We start from the raw sequence: 11,719 nt of genomic DNA, 5'->3' as shown, positions 1-11,719 counted from the left end.
ATACGGGCAAGTTAATTGGCTCCTTACAAAATTGACCCGTGTGTGTGAATGTGATAGGACCTAAGACGGTAAGCTCCACTATGGCTGGGATTGATCTATAGCAATCAAGCTGTACCTTTCTGTTTGAACTCCTGGAACATTTCCTTCTTTCTTTAAACCTATGATATGATTTCTTCCCTCTCAGTTTTAATTTCATACCTGGAAATACGCGGATATTTCGGAACTAGTCGGATATTGACTAAGAGGTGTATCCCTTATGATCCTTTGTGGATGTTGGTTTTTAGAATGTAGAAAGCGATTTGTATCCATTTCCTTCCGGTTCCATGTTAGAATATTGTTTTCTTCTTCGGGTTTTTTGTATTTTGGAAATTGACATTCGTTCTATTGATTTCAACTGTAATCTAAACTTGTTCCTGATCAGGTTGATTGTTTTGTCAATATAACAGACATAACAGACACACGGTGGAAATGACTGCACATATTATTGCAGTTCAGCAATGAATACAGTTTTTTCCCAACCTAAGTAGATGTTCGCATAGGTGGAAGCACGTACTTCCCATAATGGTGCCCTGCGGCTGAGCGTTATATTTCCCATTAAATGTTACATAGTTGTCAGTGCAAACTCTATTACTTCTATCGTGTAATACTGTAGGCCTGTATTCCACATCCAAAGGCACAAATAATAGATAATCCTCAAATGTTATTCCCTCTAAGCGTCTTAGCGTATAGCGAGTCTGTATATTTGATGTGAGTTCATGGCAATTGGATTTAATATATCGAAGAAAATGCTACACCATTCTGTCAGATTTTCTATTCTGGAAGCTACGAAGGCAACTCATAACATTATGTTCTTCAGTTTCAAAAACCCCAAAGTCATCCGTGATTCATTCTGGATTTTTTTTCAACAGCATTATCTATGCCTTGATAGTCTCATGAACTCTTAACATAATCAGTTGTATGTAACATTACATTACAATTTTATGTCAATATATAAAGGTGGGCGCTAGTGGTTCTTGAATTTAATCAGCAACAAGTTTTACCTAAGTTTATAGGAGTCTTCAATAGTAGTGCAGGAAAACAAGATACATGTGGTTGGGCATGCAGGGTAGGTCAATGAGGAATGAATTGGCTCACTCGAAAGTGTCACCCACAGCTTTCAATATTCTCTGTAAGTGGAACCTAGCCAAACCCCTTTCCCTAGATCTGCACAGTTGGGTCCTACTCTAGTAGTGCAGGATTCTAATCAGTTTAACACTGCTTTGTGGAGCTTTAGGCTGCTTGGCTAGCTAGCCCTACTCCTGTCTATCTATGACAGAATATATCCTTACTTACTAGGTTTGACTATGCTTAGCTTCCACTATGGTCCTACCTGCCTGTTCAGGTAAGGACGAGACAACTTCAAAAGATGCTGGCACAAGCCTGGACCCACGAAGTAGTAAAGCCTGAGTCAGGTTGTAAAGGGTTAAAAAAGCTTACATTTTATTTTCCATAATTAAGAACCAGGCCTGACGCGTTTCGTGTCTACCAGGGACACTCATAGGCTGAACATTGAACAATACATACACAGTATTTAAAAGAGAAATGGCCAATGGGAAATGAGTAGGCGGTGCTACCCTATGTGTCACTCAAAGAAAACATATTTTATAATAAATATAATTAATACTCTGTATTCTGTAATTAAGATAACCCATGTAGTGTTCTGGCCTGGGAGGTGTGTCCATTCCATTGGATCCTAGGATTTGTATGTTTTCTTGTCTTTTCTTACCATAGACAATAAGTGGCAGATTTATCAAGGGTCGAAGTGAATTCAAGGGAATTTTCGTAGTAAAAAAAAAAATCAAAATTCAAAGTAATTTTTTGGATACTTCGACCATCGAATAGGATACTACGACTTCGAATTTGATTTTAAGTAAAATAGTTCAAATATTCGACCATTCGATAATCGAAGTACTGCCTCTTTAAAAAAACACCTCCAATATAAGCAAATTACAGCAGCGACAATTTTTTATTTTTCTTTAAATTAAAATAAACTGGTGGAATTGGTGAGTGAAATCGCAATCAAGTTCTACACTCATCAGCTGTCCAGCTAATGTGATCTCTGGCTCTGTCAGAACCTACTTATATAGGCCAAATTCTCATGCCTTTCATTTATTAAACTGACGAATCAGAAGCGAATTCGATTCGAAAGTGTTTCCCCAAAAAAACTTTGATTTTTCAAAGTCCACCAATTGACTCCAAATAGGTTCCAGGAGGTCCCCCCATAGGCTAAAACAGCAATTCAGCAGGATTTATATGGCGAATGGTCGGTTGAATTTTTAAAGAGACCACACATGACAAATTTTGATATTCAAATTTTTTAATTTTTTAAATCAAATCGAATTTGGACTATTCCCTAGTCAAAGTACACAAAAAATATCGTGACATTTGAATTGTTTTCATTCGAAAATTCACCTTGACCTTTGATAAATCAGCCCTTTAGTGTTGAGACCCAAATGACAGTGAGGGCGGTCAGGAATGGTCTGTTCTGAATCCAATGGTTTTACTCTCTCCAACTTGTCATGAACTAACTCAATCCTTAAAGATAACAATTATCAAAGACCCCCTTGATCATGTGGTAAACCTCATAAATATAAATGGATTTGCAAATGACTTCTTTTAGATTTAGATCATATACCAGTACAGGTATGGGACTTGTTATCCAGAATGCTTGGGAACCGGGGTTTTTCCGGATAGCAGATTTTGGTAATTTTACTCTTTATACATAAGTCTACAGAAACTCATGTAAACCTTTAAATAACCCAATATGCTGGTTTTGCTTCCAGTATGGATTAATTATATCATAGTTTGGATCAAGTACAAGCTGCTGTTTTATTAGTACAGAGAAGAAGGAAATCCTTTTATGGGAGACAGCCTTTCTTTAATTCTGAGCTTTCTGGATAACTGATCCCATCCCCGCACACTGTAGCAGGAAGGTGCATTCAATTAATAATGCAATAAGAATGCACAGTATGTAGAATGAGCTAAACCATTATGACGTAGCCAGGGCATCCACTACAAACTCACAAGGCTACAGAATGGGGTGTGATGCTGTACAGACTAGCCACATCTGTAGAAACATGTTTAGTATCCGGTGGAGTAGATTTGTGTACCAGGGGATAGTGAATGTGATCACTGTGTATAGAGCTACTGAAAAAAATGTATCCTATTACCAAAATAAAAGGGCACATCCAGGAGGTTATGCCAGAGATTTATGTAATTTTGGCACAATGTAAATAAAAGAAATCTGCTGTATAGTGCTACTTGCATAAATCGCGCTTTAAAAATACATACACATTTTGGAATATTCAGTTATATGAAAACCTCTTCTCTTGGCATCAATCCAACCATAGTTAAATCCAGTATCTATTAGGAAATCCAACTTTTTTTTGTAGGCATTGGTTGGGATTAATGACAGTTTAATAATTGACAGTGCACACCTTAATACACTAAGGGAACCCATTTATTAAACCTCAATTGTTTTATGGTCAAGGTTGTGATAAAACAAACTTTTAATCTGGAGGGAAAAATGTAAAATATTAGGTTATTGCTTAGTTGCTCCTAACTGCCTTAACAAATAGTATGTGTATGATAACCTTTGCTCCTTTCCCTATGTGGTTTTTGATGTTGGATAGCCAGACCTGCATTCCTTGGTAAGTGACCCCTACCATGAGGGCAAACAAACCAGAGCCCTCTGTAGCTCAATAAAGCTGTGTACTGTCTGGATCCTACATTCAGACTAAACTGGACATGCTCCCCAAATGGCACCCCATTGGCCAAACAGTATTAGCTGTGATTGGCACCATTATAATTCATGGCCAGATTGGTCCCTACAATGGCCCTCCTGGCCTATCATGTGATTGGCCCTTGTGGAAGCTGTCTTTGTGGTTGGCAGAAGGAACCAAACCCTGTTCTGCATTTACAACAGGGGCTGTTCCCTTTCTGGCTTACAAAGTTGGTTAGTCTTTTTACATACATGGAGGAAAACAGAGACTGCCCGGCTGTAAACCATCACAGCTGTACCTACATGCTCCAGTAACCAACATCCTCAAGCAGAACCACTGAAATCTGGATGGCTACCATCTAAACCTGAGATATTGACATTGCCATGCTCCAATAAAGAGCTGCGTTCCCTAAAAGAGTTATGTTGTGTGAGTCCTGCCCTATGTCCACTTCTTCTCCCGGCAAGGTGTCGTGACAAATGTTTTTAGGAGGAAAACAAATTCTTGTGGGGAAAAAACTAAAAATTTTCTAAATTTATTATACCCCAAAGCTGTTAAAAATAGAATCTGTGATTAATAATCCGATAAAGTCCAGGTTTTCATCCCAGTTTTCACAGCGAAAATACAATAAAATCCAGTTTTTGGAGTTGTACGATATAAATTGATTCATTTTTGTTACAACATTTTGTTGCTCAGATAAAAAATGATAAGAAATGAGAAAAAATTATGAGTTTAATTTGTGGAAGGGAGTTTGGTCTACTTTCTTTCTTTCTTTATTTATTTATTTATTCGAGTTTTAGTAAATCAGCCCCTTGGACAACGATGGTGCCCTCTGCAGGGGTCAGCTGGAAGATCACAATACATAAAGAAGAAGAAGAACAGGGCACTCAAAATATAAGAGAAAGTAAAAAATATTTATTAACATAAGACCCAATGCAGTTTGTAGTTTTGACTCCCCAAAATAGTTAGGATTTTCATCTAGGGTACAGAAAAATGCATGCAATCATAATAATAATAATAAACAGCACAATAAATGCCTGATGCATGGTACAATTAGGCACCATACAGTTGTGAGTTGTGCGCTGCACAAGCAGGGGCAGAAGTGACGTCACCAGATGTTTCTCACAGCTACATTGTGACATCATACATAATGCAACGTACAAAACTGTTCCCTGATTCTTAATTAATGTGAAAATTACTTATTAGAGTCATATTTGAACAAATATTTTTGACAAAAACGTGTGTTGCTATGGAAACTCGTCAAAAAGAACGAGAATCTGACCACTTTTCCCAAAAATATTTTTGCGGCGACTGCAACTTTTTATCCCTCTGCAGGAATTTTTCAGAGCATAATGCATTTAAGTCCACGTGTATTTTATTGTCAAAACCTGGGCGAAAAATGTTGTTCATCTCTACTTGGGATCTTCATCATTTCCTACTAGTGATGGGCGAATTTGTGCCGTTTTGCTTCGCCGAAAAATTTGCGAATTTGTAAATGTTTTTTTTGACGCGGGCAAATTTTTGCCGCGAATTTATTCACTGGCGGCGAATCGCGCGAATTTGCGCCTGGAGAATACATTCGCCCATCACTATTTCCTACTGGTTTCTTTTGGCAGTCTGTATTTTATACATTTTATTTATTTATTTTTTGGACCGACTGTTCAATAAGTTGCTCCTACTTTAAATGTCAATCAACGTACAACCAATTCATCATTGCATGGAAAAGCCATAAACTATTTATAGAGATATTTGACTACTGGGTATTCCTCTTTATTTCTTCATCCTTTAATCTCATACAAGCTGGCAATTATCTGTCTTCCTAAAAATCATACCTTTCAGCACTATCCATTGATGAGTGAAAAAGCATGACCGTGACTGAGGTTGTGTTCATCTAAATAGCTTCTTTTGAAACTTAACTTGTCTATGGAACTTAACAACACTGCTTCTGAAAATATTCTTAGCGGTTTTATAGAACTAATGTGGAATCTAACATTTACCAGCTGACTCCGCTAAAGTGTAAGAACCCGTTTAAATTGCAAGCCTATTTGACATTCATATCAGACCCGATTAACTGTGTTTTGTAACTGAAACAAAGAATGAATAACAAATGTAATTCAAAACATAACACTGTATAATTGCAAACAATTGCAAACTGAAGAGCTTCTGAATGAAAAGCTAAATAACTCAAAAACCTTCAATAATAAAAAATTAAAACAAATGACAGATTGTCTCAGAATATCACTCTCTACATAATACTAAGGGGCAGATGTATCAAGGGTCGAATTTTGAGGGGTTAAATCCCTCGAAATTCGACTGGGGAATAGAATCGAATAGGCAATTCGGGCGTATTTATGCGCCGGCGAATAGTCGAATGGGCGAATATTCGCACGATTGAATATTCGATCAAAGGATTTTCATTAGATCGAATGATCGATCTAATGCCTTTATATTCGATCAAAAACGTAGAAAACAAGCCTATGGGACTTTCCCATAGGCTTTTAAAGCAATTCGGTAGGTTTTAGGTGGCGAAGTAGGCAGTCGAAGTATTTTTAAAAGAGACAGTACTTCGACTATCGAATGGGCGAATAGTCGCAGTGTTTTTGCGCTCGATCTATTCGAATCATTCTACTCGGGCGAATTTACGCCAATTCTATAGTCGAGGAGCACAATAGAATTACCGAAATTCGAGCTTTTTTCCTTCTATTCCTTCACTCGAACTTAGTGAATGGGCCCCTAACAGTTATCTCAAAGGTGAACAAACCTCTTTAACTATTTTTACCTCCTATCAAGATATTTGTAAAAACCACAAATTTGGTAGAAAAAAAGGACTGAATGCTGTATAAACGCTTTGCTTGAGGAAATCTTATTAAACTCCATTATGGAATTGTAATTGGATTGTTACTACAGGTATGTGATCTGTTATTTGAAAACCCGTTATCTAGAAAGATCCAAATTCTATTTTAATCAAACAATTAAAACATTTTTAAATGACTTACTTTTTCTCTGTAATAATAAAACATTTCTTCGAACTTGATCCCAACTAAGATATTGGGTTTAATGTTTAAATATTTTTTAAGTAGCTTTAAAGGTATGGAGATCCAAATTATGAAAAGACCCTTTTATCGGTAAATCCCAGGTCCACAAGCATTCTGGATAACTGGTCCCATACCTGTACTGCCCTCAAATGTTAACATCTGAAAACACACGGTTTAGGATGCAGTTTAGGATTCAGCTAAGATTCTGCCTTTTTTAGCAGGATTGAATCCAAATTTTAAAAAAATCACATTACTTTTCATTAGACAAATAAGGAAATTAGGCTTCTGTTTCTCTTTGGCCAATTCTTTCACAGGATTTAGCCCAATCCTAAAAGAGTGGATTCGGTGCATCCAGATAAAAAAACACAGATGATGACACAAACTCCCTGTATAACTCCCTAGCAAGTATCCGTGGGCATGTGGTTACTATGAAAATAAAGTCCTTTTTAAAGGATTGGTTTACTTTCAGTTAACTTTTAGTATGTTATAAAAATGGTCAAGTTAAAACATTTCACTTGGTCTTCATTATTTTTGTATAGTTTTTGAATTATTTGCCTTCTTCTGACTCTTTCAAATGGGGGTCACTGACCCCATCTAAAAAAACAAATGCTGTCTAAGGCTACAAATGTATTGTTATTGCTTTTTATTACTCCTCTTTCTATTGAGGCATCTCCTATTCATATTTCAGTCTCTTATTCAAATCAGTGTCTTGGTTGCTAGGGGAATTTGGCAAACTGGAGAGCTGCTAAATAATAAAAAAAACACAAATACAAAATGAAAACCAATTGCAAATTGTCTCAGAATATCCCTCTCTACATCATACTAAAGGCGGCTTTAGGCGTAGAGATCCACTCGTTTGGCTATGTCGCCAAATGACCGTATCGCTCCTCGACATGCCCACATTGAGGTGGGCGAGAACGGGCTGATCCGATCGGAGGCCCTAGGGTCCAACGTCAACGATAGGATCATAATGCATCCGATATGGGCGGTCGGATAAACGCACAGACCCGCGATCTGACTGGATTTTTAATCCTGCCCAATCGACATCTGCCCAAACTTCGGACAGATATCGAGTCGGCCAGATATCGAACGGGGAAGCCTGTTGGATGGCCCCACACACACGGGCCAATAATCTGCTGACTTGGTCTGTCGGGAGCTTTTATCAGCCCGTGTGTGGGGGGCCTTTACAGTTAACTCAAAGGTCACAAAAACGACACTCTCTTTACCTTACACACAGGTTAGACTAACATCAGACACCCTAAAACATACCAACACCCATAAAATTCTCTCTCTGCCTCCATCTATCATTAACAGGGGATAGAAACCTAATGGATTAAGTAATCAAAGTCTTCCCGGTATGACGTAGTTGGCCAGCTCAAATATATTGCAATATATCCCTGTTTTGTTTAAAGGGTAAGGCATTTTTAGTAGCTTAAGGCACAAACTGTTTCAATGTCTTTAATATATTGTTAATGGGTGAGTACAGAGGATCTTTTGTATTTGTATGTGATCAAAAGAACGGACTGGCCCAGCTTACTTGCCCAAATGGTGCGACTCCAAATCGTCTCTGAAGGCATGTATGGATAGCAAATTTGCATAGCCCCCTGTGGAAATGTCTATGGGTCTCTGTGGACCCAAAACCCTTTACAATGCCAGAGCAATACTACTCTGGCATGACACCTCCCCCTTCAAGAGCTTGCATAGGGGTTGTCCTATTGGTCTTCTCCTGTGCCCACTTGCTTAGCACAGTTCCCCTGTATAGAAAGACCATCTGCATTCCCATGCTCACTGCCCTTTTTGTGCTGTATAGTAAAGTTATATTGCTAGAGTATTAAACTCCATCTGATGTGTTTCCCATTATCAGCTACCTTGTTCAACGCTCTTAATGGATTGTGGTCAGTGATAACAGTGAAATTGCGCCGTAGAGGTAGGGTTGTCATTTATTTCTGCAAGGCCCGAACCACAGATAAACACTTCTTGTCTACAGTGGCATAAGCCAATTCTCTGGCCATCAGTTTCCTCCTTGGATATATCACTGGATACTCCTCTCCCTTACTGTTAACCAGGCTTAGAACAGCTCCCACACCTATTTAGAAGCATCCATCTGTACCCACAAATCTGTGGGTAGAATCAGGAGCTTGTAAAACTGGGGCACTTGCTAGGCTAGTTTTCAGGGCCTTAAAGGCCTGGTCACATTCTGCTGTCCATTCCACTAGACAGGGTAGCTTCTTTTTGGTCGGGGTTTGGTCAAGGTACTGTAATTTGGGAAAAATTTCCTATAGTACCCAGCAGTGCCCAGAAAGGACATTTACTATTTCTTGATCTTATAGGTGGGTCAGTCTGTAATTGCCTCTATTTTGTCTGGCAAAGTGTACCACTGCCCACTCTCTGTCCCAAATACTGTACTTCAATCATCCCTATTTGGCTTTCCTCAGGCTTAATACTTAAGCCTGCCTTCTGGATCCTGTCTAGTGCCTGTGTTAGCTGATCTAAATGCTCCTCCCAAGAGTTGCTAAAGATGGCAATATCATCCAGATATACCACTGCAAAGCCTTCCAGCCCACTCAGTAGCTAATTTAATAATCTTTGGAATGTGGTAGGGGCATTTTTCCAGGGCCTGGAACTCATATAACCCAAAAGGTGTTATAAATGCTGACCATTCCTGTGCCTCTGGAGACATTTGGATTTGCCAGTATCCCCTGCTCAAGGTACTGGGTTCCAGCCAGCTGATCCAGCAATGCATCTATCCTGGGCATAAGATACCCGTCAAAGGGGGTGACTAAACTAAATTTCCTGTAGTCCACAAAGAACCTAGTAGTTTCCAGCTAATGGATCCTGGGTCTAGGACAGACTTCCCGGCACCTGGTTGGCAGAATTTGCGTCTGCAATCTGCACTGCTTGACTTGCAGTTTTGTGCTCCTGGTCCAGGACAAATTGCCGGAATTCTGCTGAACAGATAGACTGGAACTGGTCCAGCTTCATCAGTTCCTCTAATTCTGTAAAAGAAGAGTCACTGCTTCCCTGCACCTACTGATGAAAGGTGATCCTAAGTCTCCCAACCAAATCAGTGTAGTTGTCATTGTCCCCATGCTGTAGACTTGTGAGTAAATTTCACGGATCTTTACAAACCCCCGCAGAAAAGTGTCCAGGTCCCCATCCTTCAGACAGTGTTTAAAAACATAAGTCTCCCTGGACTCGCTGCTTTGAGGTGATGCAGTATTTCTTTGAAGCTGTGCCATCTCCAGCTGGAATTGCCAAACTGCTTGGCTTACTGCTGCTGCTGCAACACCCAAATAGGTTCTGATTGAAGTAAATATATGTAAATGACCTACCAGTGTTTGTCAATCTAGTTAGGGGCAGATTTATCAAAGGTCGAAGTGAAGGTTCGAAGTAAAAAAAACTTCGAATTTCAAGCTATTTTTGTGTACTTCGACTAGGGAATAGTCCAACTTTGATTTGAAGTAGGAAACTTCGAATGTCGAAGTGGTTTTTCCTTCGACTATACGATCCTTCTATTTGACTATAGAATTCGAATATCGAAGGGTCGAAATTTATCAATCTTCACTCAAAAGTTTTTTTAAAAAATTATTTATTCCCCAACTTTGACCTGCCGAGCTCCATCTCCCACTTCGATAATCGCATATTCGAAGTTTTTTAATTCAAATGTTTGATTGAGCCTATCTATCCTTAGGCTTCAGCAAATGGTTAATGGGTCCATGGAATGCTGGGAAAACATTGGATTAGCAATAAAACCCTATTTTACTTTAAAAGAGGCCATCACCTAGGCTCATTTTTTTACCCTCAACCCAGGCAGAGTGGATAACATTGAAGCAGGACTTTTTCTAAATTGGACAATTCCCTAATTACTTATGACGCATTGATTTTATTCATCTATTGATCACACACCACCTCCCCATCAATAGGAGCACTAACGTCACTGTTAGCGCTCCCATTACAACAATCTGTGTTTCCTGGAAGTGTCCAGGATGCTTCTATCCTCCCTCTCTCAGCTCCCAATCACCTCTTCACTCAACAAAAAATGCCAGAGTGTTGGCTTGTGGGTAAGTTATATTTTCTATAAAGCCATTTGAAAGATTCCTTTAAAGGAATGTGCATGTATTTGGCATAGCTTAGCTACAATCTTGTAAGAATACATGTATTATGCTTCTTGGGACTTGTACTTTAATTAAGTGATTTTGGCAGGGATTGTAATTAATAGCAACTGATTGACTTTGAGGTTGGATGTGTGTTAATCAATTAACTAATAAGGAAGGGAAGGCATGTCTCCTACCAAGTTGTTGATGAAATTGCACTTATAATGCCTCACTGGGGGTGCTGTGCTTTATTGGCCCTGGAAGGTTTTGCACCTCAGCATTGTGTTTGTCATGTTGAAATGCAGCCAGGCCTCACACAAGATATTCATGAGGATCTTCAACTCCAGGATTGTGGGGTATATTGGCAGATGGAGGGCTAACCAACCAGTGTATTGTGTTTTTGGAAACCACCTTAGCAAAAGTGAAAAAAGAAACAGACACCGTTTTTGGTTTTGTGGGTTTACTGACAAAATCTTGTTCAAAATCTCAAACATTTTTATAAGAATAAAATGACAATATGGATTTGTGACAAAAGTTTGTTTGTTTGTTGAACACCACATAAGCATTTTTACAACCATTTAAACATGTAGCCTAGCTGGGGGAATGCGGTCTCAACATTCATTTCAATATATAGCAGCCCACATTGAGCACTAAAGGCCAGAGCTTTATAAAGGGTTTACTGGGTTACGGGCAAGCATTTCTTGCATGAGATTCATAGTGCACCCCTGTTTCCATGCTGGGCAAGTTAACATAAATTAAAGAAGACAAAAAAAGTTTGGCATTGAGGAGCCCTGTGTACAAAACAAGGATATAACAATCAATATGATTTACA

Source organism: Xenopus laevis, chromosome 5L (genome assembly GCF_017654675.1).
Source record: "Xenopus laevis strain J_2021 chromosome 5L, Xenopus_laevis_v10.1, whole genome shotgun sequence".
Classification (NCBI taxonomy): Eukaryota; Metazoa; Chordata; class Amphibia; order Anura; family Pipidae; genus Xenopus; species Xenopus laevis.
This window is presented reverse-complemented; position numbering follows the sequence as displayed.